The following is a 12,823-nucleotide window of genomic DNA, read 5'->3' on the forward strand; positions in this document are numbered from 1 at the left end:
CATAACATTTTCTTTCCAACTTTTCCTTCTTCATTGGAGAGACAAATACATCAAACATTACTACTTGAATTCATTCCATGTACCAAAATCTTCCCCAATGTTTTGTATATACCTTCACCAAGTGTGGGTATAATGTTTAAGGCAAAGGGCTATGTAATAAATTTTAGTTTCATCATTCCTTGGATAAATAATAAGTATATTGCAAGCTTGTTAATCAATTCTTCTCATTTTTTAGGCAAAGCATGATCTCCCTTGAAGTTGGTAATGCTGATCTTCTCCTTATGCTCACAATTGTTGTGTGGGGACTCATTAGAGTTGGTAATGCTGATCTTCTCCTTGAAGTTGGTAATGCTTGTCTTCTCCTTATGCTCACAATTGTTGTGTGGGGACTCACTAGAGTTGGACTATCCAAGGATTTTTGTCTCCAAGAATGTTTATTTCATGCCAAACCCTTGATGAAGAGACAGTCCATTTTTCCATGATTAGAGGGTCTTTCAAATGATTGTTGCTCTCTTGGGAGTTGATCATGCATAGATATTTGTGTATCCTTGTGTTTATCATCAAGGTTGACCTCTACTTGTCTTGGCATGGTAGCAGGCAGAGGATAGAATGACTTATAGAAAGGATCATATACACGCTCTTCATCATCTATTCTTGCATCCTCTTCATGCCTAGTGTCATTCCTTTGGTTGAATTGAGGTCTTGATTTTTTGTTGCACTGATATGAATTAGGTAAATATATATATTTGATTTTATAATGCTTTTCTTTCTTGAAAATTTTAGGATCAGGAAGTGGAGTCAAGTACGGGTCTTTTGGAGGTGGAACACTACCAACTATAGGTTGTGTTTCTTGTATTTTGGTTCCCAAGTTCTTAATAACAATAATCAGCTCATTAAATTTACTATCAATTGACTTGTTAAGCATGTATATACCCCTCAAGAATCCCCTCATCCATGTTGCTCAACTCCTTAGACAATTGTTGGTACCTATTAGAACCTTGAGATATATGAAACGTTGCATTTTCAGGATGACTTTGCTGAGCATAAATAGTACCAATGCCCTCATAATCTTCTCGGTGTTGATTTAGTCCAAGGATGGATTCAGTAGGCTCTCATTGGTAACTCTTGACACCTTCATTAATGGTTTCCAAGGTGTGATCTTTTCTTTTGTTCTTGGCCATCTTGAATGCAAATTTTTCTATAGTAACTAGTAGCCACAGAAATGGTGATAACTTCTAATTGGAATGTCTAAAGGAGGTGATTTTTATGTTGAGACCTTGGAAACAATGTCTCCTATCCACTATAATCACTAATTTCCATTTTAATTGCTTTTACTAATCTTGGAACCAATTTTAGTGATTTGTCCAGAACTATTCTACAGCCTATCTAGACCTTATTTGCACTTGTTAGATCACATGTAAGTGACCTTTCTTATACCAAACTCCCAAAAATCTTGAAGTAGACCTGTAGGGTACTTGCATGATCTGTAATTCTACTCCAAGAGTGGGAAAAACATCTATAAGTACCTATAAAAGTCTGAAGTTTCATATGAAATTCCTTGTTTGACCCTATTTAACTAAAAACTACTTGAAAAAGGTAAATACCATCTGAAATTGGATATACTAGTCTATCATAAACCCTATAAAGTGTAATAAATGCCCTATTTTAGTTCTGTCAAGTTGAAAACACCTTGTAAAACCTATAATGATGTTGAGATAAAGTAGGATCATTATAAGGATGCCAAAGTGAGGCCCAAATTTGCTGACACCATACCAACATTAGTCCTCCTTAGTGTAGTACCTGTGTGAGGGATAAAAGGGTGAGGTGGGTACCTACATGGACTTTGAGACTTGGGGGCTGTGCGAATTTCCCCCCTAAAAGTGAGGTTATGCACCCCTCCTAGTTTTTCATTGTGAGGGAGGGTCACCTCTCTTTTGGTTAAAAACTCCCTTGGTATAAGCTTTTCCTCATGGGAATTTTTAAGATGGCAATGGCATGCTAGACTAATCAAATGGTCATGACATGCAAGGTAGAAATAAAACTCTATTTATTTTAATGAGATGCAAGTGGGAAAAAGGGTAAATGGACTAAAATTAAAAGGAAAAAAGGAGAGGGATTTTATCCTCTTGTAGTGACTCACTACATTATAATGATTTTTCCACTTACCAACTACATGATTTCCTGATGAGATACATCAATGGTCAATCACGCCAAGGGTTTAGCTTTAGATCATCATACTCATGATTGAGGTTTTGATTAGCCTAATTTAACATCTACCACTTTAAGGGTGGTACTCAATTAGAAACTAGAAATAACATGTCCCTTATAGTGAAGGTTCGAAAACTGCCACTTATCAGTGACTCTTGGCAAACACATTGCCTATAGAGACCTAAAACATACAATGACTCTAGGGTTCTGGCCCTCATGGCCTTGTGGCTAGGAGCATCAAGAGATTATACACTACTCTAAATAAATCATGGATTTGTATTGATTTGTGGTCCAATAGTTTTCCCATCCTAACTCCAACAGAGGGAGTACCCAAACATACAAGTGATCAACTCCTTTATTGATGCACAAAGAGCTCCCCAAGTAGAAAGTTGTGGCTCCTATGGCTCTCCTACAACTCGAGGATTGATCCTAGGATGCATCGTCTAGCACATAGAACACAAGCATAACAAAGTCCTCTCATAATATAAATATAATAATCTAGGAGATTGTATGTATTTCTCACTTAATTGATTTTCCAAGATATCATACTATCCTACCACAAAGGGAAATATTACACTCTCAACGTTGCTCATCACCTCGACATACAATTGTAGTGCATCCAAGAACTTATCTTTTAATACCATATTTATATTGCATATGGAAAGTGTATGGCACTCTCTACTCAAACAACTTAACAAAAAACTAGCCAATGTGAAGGCACAAATAATATTTTCATGATTTTTGTCTACTAGCATTGTGATGCATTGCTAGGGAATAGCACATCGAGCTAACACATGGATACTAAACCCTTAAAACTTATATGAACCATGGACTATATGCTAAGATATGAAAATAAATAAACAACTTAATCAAACATCTTTCCATTTCAGCCTCACAATCCCCTACTATTTACATTTAGACTGCTTGCACAATTGTAGGGAGATTTTGTAATAAATTTTCATTAAAATGAGTTCTAAAACATGCACTTCAAAATGGCACAAAAGAAAGTTAATCAAGAATATAAATCTTGTTTATGGTGGGTTTCTTAAGTTTGTGTTGACTTAAACTTTTGTTAACTTCTTTTACTCCCTTTCCTCAGTGAGATGAATGGAAGTTCTAAGGTGGTAAGAATATGAAGCTAGTCTCACTCAGCCTTTGGGTATGAAACATACTTACTCTAGGGTTTTTATGTTGGGGTAAATATGGTGTCACCACGCAACAAACCAAAAATATCATCTAGGTCAACTAAAATAGGCTTCTAGCTATCCATTTCAATGTGCATAGCCGTAGTAGTATGATTGTCAAAAAAGACTAGACCATTGTCCCAATCTTCAGTGACTTGTGCAATACACATCAAGGGTTGACTAAGAAATAGATCATCATCAATTCCTTTCATGACCACAAATATGAAAAAGAAATTGATACCAACAATCACCTGTGAGTCCTTCAATAGCCCAAGGGTCGAACTTTATAACCATTGGCAACGGTGAGATTAAAGCGAACAAGATCAGTTGGACGGTTGCCCCATGTCTTAAGCATTGCTTGATCCATGATGCTAATATCAGATCCTATATTTATAATGCCTCTTCTCATGAAGTCACCAAGGGCTACCACATACAAAATGACATGTTGTTCAACACCCTCCCAGAATGTGGCAACATTGAAAGCACCAAGTATAGGGTAGGTGGGAAGCTAGGCAATGGATTTTTAGGGTGCTCCTCAATAGGCTAGGCCTCATTACTTCCATAAATCTAAGTCTTGGAAGTGATCCAAATGGTAGGAGTGTTCTTGAAGAGCATACCCAATGGTATTTAGACCCTCATTGAGGCTAAAGTAGCAAAAAAACCTAGGTCTACTTCTTCATACTATAACTTCCTTAGTTGACGTTGGGCAATAAGCAGTTGTGCTCCAAGTTTAGTAGCGAGTCTTCCAAAGGTGTTAGGTGTGATTGTTGAGGGCAAGGGATGTGTGCTATCAATGCCATGTGGATGTAAATTGTCCTTAGCTTCTTCAGTCCCCCTTGATTGTAGCTTGAGCCTCTTTCACCTAGTTCTTAAACTTTTGTATTCTTCTTTTTTGATGATAGTGCCAATAGCGAGAGATGTGTTAGGGATATTAACTCCTCATTGCTTTACTTGTACTTAGGTAATGGCATTAATCAGGATAGAAATAACATCCTTATTCTTCATCATTTCTACTACAAAGATTGATAAGGGCACAATAGGTACTATACATTTGCTAGAGCTAGCTTTCCTCTTTGGGTAGTCAAGATACATATGATTTATTCTGCATTCAAGACACATTTGGTCAGCTTCATTGTCCTTCAAATTTTCTTGTTTTTGAGGGCACCATGTGAAGATGTGATTGGGTTGAAGTCCAATAGACAAGAGTCTTACAGGGTTGCATCAAGCTATGCCCTTAATCTCATCCTAACATCATGATCAAGAATGGTCTATAGTCCATGAGCACTGCATTTCCTTTTGGTGTCATAGGAGACATACGGATTGGTATAATGTTCATCCTTGTTAGGCTCCTCAACATAATGAATTGAGGCATCACTAGTGGGTGAGTTATGATTCGGCCCGAAGGCCATGGGATACTAGATGGGTTCATGTTAGATCAAGGAGCTGCAGATCTCTAATCTAAGGGAGCAGAAAGAGTCATTTGCTGTGTTCTTGGATATGAGAGCCCATGATTTGCATATGGTGTAGCTTAGGGAAGTTGCCTAGGGGCTCTACATGTAGATGCCTCATGGCCAAATCACCCACAATCTGTGTAGGTCCTACTCTGTTGAGAGCATTGAGATGGCAAGTGATCACAATTGTGATGTATGCATTGCACATTTTGTCAGGGTGATCGAGTCTATTGGAATGAGTTGATCATTTTCAAGAGCTCTTGTTCTTCTTTTATCACATCAACCATGAAATTGAGTTGAGGTGGTTCCTATCTCAATTTTGCCTCTACTAGATTGGTATTCAAATTCTAGGCATTTCCCTTTCTTATCATGAGTTCTCTCCTTGTGGGGGTCTTCTATCTGAATTGCTTCATCCAAGACCCATATTAATCCCTAAACACTTAAAATTTTAAGACGATCTAGTAATCACCAATATGCCATACAAATCAACATGGCATTAAGATATGTTTACACTTTTATAAACATATACAAACATTGATATTGAAACGCATATGGATATGTACATTGACACAAAGTATATATTCAATTTCAAGGCATCACTTTAATAATAAGATTTACATGAAATATAATGGAAAGAATAGCACAAGAATACTCAAATAATTTTGCCAAAATAAATTTCAATATTATGAATAGGAGTTTGATTTGACACAATACATTGTATAAAATGCAAGTATTACACAATAATTGTTACAAGGATAGTAGCCACATGGCATGCAAATCTTAATAGCTACATTCGATTGACACCTAATATATTATATGGCTCAACACATTGTGTGTTATATGGATGATATGAAACAAGAGTCTCATAGAAGGCCAATTGGCATGGAGACACACAAGACCAATAAAGTAGAGGAATTTTGAACCATCGACTTCCAGCAGATCCATATCATCCAGCATAAAGGAATCACTCACCACAATAAAATAATCAATCAAAAATTATGTGCTTCACCTAAACCTTGTACAATACCTGCATGTACAAAAAACTATGTGCATGAATCCCTTTTAACAAAAAATATCTAGATAATTGCATGAATAGAAGCAACATAAAATAGGGCCAATTTACTTATGAGTTGATCTGCTAAAGATAAGATTGAATCGTTGCTGATAAAAACCCACTACAAATGATGGACAAAAGAAAACATCAATCCCATCAAGCATAAAAGTTACTAATCAAATGAATAAATTTTAATACCACAAAATATGACAGATTTACTTGTAAATTGAGCTATAGAATCTCTACTCTACCTTGTGTTAAGTACTGCAACAACAATTGATCCTTAAGTTAGAACTAGCATCAAACCCTATTATAAAGATAGTAGAAAATGGAAAACACATAGAGCAAGAAAGAGAGAGTGTGTGAGTACGCGTGAGAGAGAAATAAATGAGCACCTATCCAACCTTGCCCAAATTGATCTCCGCAAAAGACAATAGCAAGAGTTAGTATTTACATGAAGGTATACTAAAAAAAATTGGAAAAAATGAAACATAGAGAGAGAGAGAGAGAGAGAGAGAGAGAGAGAGGGGGGGGGGAGACAGAGATGAGCACTTATTCAATGTCATCTAAAATTATCTCTGCAATAAAACAACAACAATGGTTAGAACTAATATCATGCTATATTAAAAAGATAGCATTAAAAAATAAGCCAAACAAATAGAGAGAGAGAGAGAGAGAGAGAAAAGAGAGAGAGAGAGAGAGAGAGAGAGAGAGAGAGAGAGAGAGAGATTAACACATTTGCCTCTTGCTCCAAATAAACTCTACAAGAAAACAATTATTAGAACCAACATCAAATTCGGTTGAAAATGCAACATAAAAGAGAAACAACACATAGAGAGAGAGGGGGAGCAAAGGAGAGAGAGAGAGAGAGAGAGAGAGAGAGAGAGAGAGAGAGAGAGAGAGAGAGAGAGAGAGAGAGAGAGAGAGAGAGAGAGAGAGAGAGAGAGAGAGAGAGAGAGAGAGAGAGAGAGAGAGAGAGAGAGATGAGTACATGTGCCTCCTGCCCAAAACGACCTCTCCAATAAAATAACAATAACAGTAAGAAATGACATCAAATCCTACTGAAAAAATAGCAAATAAGAGAAAATGCAAAGAGAGATGGGCACCTGTGTTTTGCCCAAAATCTGGAGCTACACAGAGAAGAAAGTGTAGAGGTAAGCAGAATGCTCAAAACCCTAATTACTCTCACTAGGGAGCTTCAATGGAGATGAAAATTCACCAATATAGAGAAGATAGCGAAAGTGGTCTACTGCTTAACTTTTGGGTCAAACTGATTTTGTGAGAGAGGAAATAACCAAAATTGAAAATTCTCCAAAAAAATGAGAAAATACGAGGTGAGAAAAACTCAAATTTTGTGTACTATTCATTTTTCCTTTTTTAAAATCCCCCACTACCCCTTTTTTTAATAAAATACCCAATATTTGGAGAGAGAAGATTCACCCTCCATGGATGTCAACATCTAGCCTTCCTATTGGACAATCCAAAAGGCCCACATCTTAAACTATATTATTTTTAACGACCCATTTGTGAGTTCATTTTTTTCCTATTACATTGCACCTCATCATAGAAATGAGCCATTGTATTACTAAACTTTAAGTAGGTCAATAAAAATATTATTTAACTGAATATAATCGTAGGAAATAGTTTTTCAGGTTTGCTTTTCTCTAGTTTCATATGCTTCTTGGCAAAAAAGTATTATCCTAATGACTCTTCAATTTATGTATTTCATGATCTCACATGGATCTAGGTTGAAGTGGATGAGGTAAGACTATATGCTTTATCTCATTATTGCAAGCTAATGCATTTAATATCATATTGCAGATAGCTTTATATCCATGTTGACTAAAACTTGTTATAGGATACATGATTTGAATTTCTTCTACTGAGATAAACTATTAGGAACATCCATAAGAACCTCATGTAAACGAGTAATATGGACTGTTTGATGTTGAGGGCCTCTCAAAATTTCAATCAAATTCTTGTGTTTTAAGAACACCTTTAAAAGCTCCAGCTGATGACTCTCACCTTGGTCTTTGAAATCATAAAAAAACTTCCTTTAAAAAAGACATGTATTGTTAGGGAATGTAATAACTTTAGGTTGTTATAAAGTTAGTAGGAGATCATGGGCCTCAACACTTACACAAGTCTTTTCCACGCTCCACCATTCAAGAATAGTGATAATATCAAAAGTGATTTCAATGGTGCATTCTCCTTCTCGAAGGTTGAATTTCTTTATGTGTCCCCCTAGTGCCATCTCTTGTTTCTTATCCTCAAACTATTTTAATTATTCCTCAAACTTTTACATTTTTTCCTAATCCTGCTGGGCTTTTTGCAACACATTTAAAGAAACTTAGGATTATAGCAAAGATTGATGAGTGTTATATAGTATTGATTGATAATATTATTACATATGAATATTTCCATCTAAGTATTTATAATAATCTAGTAGACTTTGTTTATCATCTTTAACAAAAGTGAGGAAAAAATAAGTGGAATTAAAAGATGGATTTATCCTAGTGCTAGGATAGTTAGGATACAAGGAACCATCAACCCAAAGATCAATATTTTTCTTCTCCTTTAAATGATATTGGGAAGTCGTTTTTGCATCTGTGCCACACTTGCTATGAAGGATCTTTGTGATGGCATACTCTTCATCCATATGAACATGCAAATCCTCTTTCAACATAGTTGCAAATCTTTTGAGTAAGTTACATGTTTCTCCTAAGGTGATTTCTCAAGATTCCCTAAACAATCTTTAAAAAACTACTCACATTTTTAAAAATGCAAAAATCAATGTGTCTATTTTTTGAAACTCTCCAATTTTAGATATTATTACTAATTTTATGACTCTTTTTATAGAAGTACATTTAAACTTATCACTATTTTAGCACTTTGTTCTACCTAGGCATTGAAAATTGGAAAGATCCATAGTTTTCAAGATCTATCACTACCTTTTTCAGAAGTAATTATTCTTGAAATTGTCCAATAGTAATGAATATTGACTCTTGGCTACTACTCTATATCACTTTTCTCATAATATTTTCTTAGAAAAACAATTATAACATCACAAACCATTTGTGTTGCCGAAGACAATGCATATACATGTTATTGCAAAACAAAAAACACATGCATTTTTGCCCATAATATTTTGTACAGGACCCTTATTTGATGCAAACATTCCATGATCATAGTGTCAATAGAATTGCCTCTCCCTTGCACAATCTAAGTCAACCAATCTAAAGAATTTGAAGGAAAAAAATTGCATCATAGTTCAATTTAAGATCTAGTCCTTGTATGCAAATAAATTGAACCATCACAAACACACTAATAGTACATATCTCTCTTTGATGTAGCAGTCATGATATCCATCATGTGCGTCTCACTTTCAAGGGTCTAGTAAGGGATCATCATAAGCATGCTAGATAGTGCTCCCCTAACTATCTAGCATGCACTAAAACATCTTCAAAAATAATAATACTACACATATTGACAACCCTTGGCTACATATATACTCAAGAGAAGACTCCAAAGGTGGCCCTCTTACCTACTTTTTCTCTAGCTTTTAGATGTTGAGCTAGGGTATATGTCTTGCACATTAAAAGTAGTTATTTGGTCTCTATTCTATTTGAATTGCCACTCAAATTTTGATATTCCATTTCAAGAGCTACTTTTTCATGGATTCAAATTAGAATTCTAACAAATTAGCTAAAATTGCATGCTTGCCTGGGGCAAGGATCTTGAACATGAATAGTAAAATACATTAAGATGTCTATATCCCAACATCTTTTAATCAATAGCCTACTATAGTTCCAATTGTCTAGAGATTATCTATGAGACCTACAACAAGTGGTGCTACTAGCCCAATAGCACTCCTTGATATCCAACAAAATGAAATATCTACTAGCAAAAGATGGATCAAAGGCCCATGTTGTACTCAATCATGTTCCTCTCATACTTGTTTGTACTCTAGACACTAATGATCATGTTTAAGGTTGTAGAAACTTGCTAAGGTACTAGCCCTATGTTTTGAAATAGTATGTATCACTATGGCATCACTTTGTGAGCTTAGAGTATTGCTATATGCTAACTTCAACCTCTTAGACAAGTGATCTATGCTAGCTTTCGTAAGGAAAGGACAAAATTATTCCAGCACTAAACTCTGACCAAACCAATGACAAATGGTCATCAACTCAAGGTATTGTTGATAAAAAAGTAGGATTGCAAGTCTCAATCATAGTATATTGAATTGTCTTGAGATCTTAGCTTGCCTTTTGTTATTACTTACTCAAATCTTGGGTGTGGAATTCCACTATATGAGAGAGAGAGAGAGCTTAGTCCGTGCTCCAGTCATGAAGGACATAAAACTTGTAATTCAAACCACTATTGTAACGTGTCCACTTGTATCTTCAGGACACATCTTAGTAGTCCATCAGAAAGGGTGTCTAGAAAGCTCCGCTTGGCACTCCCATGGAATATTACGGGGTTTGCGATCTAGGGCTTTCCGCGTCTGCCACGTAGCAGAAGTATTCCGGCCGTTCCCACTTAGGATCGACCTGAATTAGGGTTTTCCTTATTGGTCATTTCCTAACAGCAACTAGCGTTGGACCCAAGCGAACTACTTTATGCAGAAACACTAGGTCCGAAGCGGATTCACGCTACACTTGGTTCAAGGAGAATGGGAAATGAGAGGGATGCAAAGCTCAACCTCTCTGCCATAGGGCATAGTCCCATTCCGTTCCCCTAAAACAGCGTAAATCGGGTTCACTCATAACTCTAGGTCAACGCTTTAGTTGTTCGTGTTCTTTGACGATCTTCCTGTTGTCCATCATGAATTTGAGAAAAGTTCTTGGTCATTCGGGACCACCCATCCATAGGACGGCCTATGGCCCATCCTCTGCACTTTCCTCTGGTTATTTTAGTTATTTAATTACCTAACACATTAGTTGAACATGTAGCAATCAGCTTCTTTAATTAATCCATTAGGCACTGGTTCTTTCACGTAATCTTATCACTTGACATAGAAAAACAATATCAGACAAGTTCCTTATTAATAGGTTATCATATTTATCTTTGAAATACAAAGAGTCGAGCCTGTAGGCTTATCCACAATCCGCCCGAAGGCTATCCAACAATCCATAGGAATCACCAATCCAAGTTTCCGCCCGTAGACTAGTATGCGGGCCTCGAGATCCAATCCCGAGTCACGTTAGCCTCTTGTGCACGACCCGAAAGGCGAGGGATTTACGGCCAGAGCCCCCCTGGCACCCAAGCGTCCTCCTGCTCCAAGTAGCGCTCAACGGAGAGACCTCTCGCAGCGGGTTCGGTCCACTTGCCTGGTGCGGTTAACAACCCCCTTGATTAGAGTCAAGCAGGCAATTGGGGGTAACTGAAGCTACCTCTCCCTTCAGGACTTCAACTTTAAGTATAGATATCTTTTATCTTTTAATTCATTGATCAAACAAAGCCAAACAATGCTCTAAAATCTGTAGCAAGCACAAACATTTCCATTGATCGTTTTTATTGGCAAACTGCTAAGGAATGAATCCTTCCTTTCGAATGCGTCCAGCACTTGATCCGGGATGACTTGCAACTTGGCAAGATCCCCTATATCCTGGGTTAGGGCATACCCTATTAACCCATCTTGGTCAAACCTTAAGTTCATTGGTTACTTCAATTTATCGGCTAGTCTTTAGTTCCCAATCATTCCTCTTTACTCAAGATAGACCACTAAATTATGATGATTATTCATCCTCTTGCAAGATAACTTGCGTAAGGACATGCCAACTTCACTGCGAGAACTTGGCCATTCCCTTGTGATCCAATCACAAGATCATATGACTTCGCACTTGTTGTGCAAGTGCTCTTTCGAACTATAAAACTATGGAGTCATGAAACAATCTGTTTCAGGTTCTTTAAGCTGACATTGTTGGACCTAAGGTTTCCAAGTATCATCTTTGTAAGATTCTCAGGGACAGACCCTAGTTCACTTTACGATTACAATTCACTGTCCCTACATTCAGTGAATGTGGGCAAGTATTTTAAGGTATAGGCGTTTCTTGGAATTTAACTCATTCCAAACGAGTATTCCGCAGTTTAGGTGTTTTAGGTATATGCCGATTTGTTTAACTCTAGAGAATAATTACGGGATCATTTCTACATGACTTGTTGTCTATGCATAAATTGATTTTTCTACCCTAAATTATCAATTTGAGGTCAGGCATAGGTTAAGTTAATTCCATCTAATCTTCCTTCCACTTTGCGAACAAAATTCATGCTAAATAAGCAACCTCTTTTCTTGCTAATTTATGCAGTTGACAATGATAATTTCATAGAGTTTATGCATCGTAAGAATCATTTCATGCTTTGCACTTTCCATGATGATTCATTGCGATATGGGTTAATAGTGCGAGATGCAGTTTATACTTCTAGGCTTAACCGAATTATACTATTTTAATGGACATTAATCTAACTTTTAATTCATTTCAATGCATAAGGCTACTTGCTAGAAATGCTTTTATGCTTCCTTTATTTTGCATGCTTTACTGAAAGTATTAATGACTAAGTTCCTTCATCGTGAGCATTTAGGACAAAAATATATCCTATTCCTAACAGTTAACCTTGCATGATTGAATTACAACAATATCTAATAAAAATTAGGAAGGAAAAACCTGGGCTTGGGGTGAGATATCCACGTGTATGCTAGGAGACGATCCTCCCGCGGCTGCGCCTTGGACTTTCTTAGGAGGCATTTCCGCCGTGGAAGCAGCTTAACAACTTCTTTTTGCTATTCCACCATGGCTCTCTTTCGCAATAACTTGCATCGTCTGTCGAAAGCAGTTTTAGAAGGCTTCCTCCTTGGAGTCGGGAGTTCGAAAGGGGTGTTTCAGAATCTTTCACGACTAAGACCTATTAAGCCATGGGGAAGG

The sequence above is a fragment of the Lygodium microphyllum genome, chromosome 24, assembly GCF_053477565.2.
Source record: "Lygodium microphyllum isolate KBCC chromosome 24, Lygodium_microphyllum_v1.1.10, whole genome shotgun sequence".
Taxonomy (NCBI): Eukaryota; Viridiplantae; Streptophyta; class Polypodiopsida; order Schizaeales; family Lygodiaceae; genus Lygodium; species Lygodium microphyllum.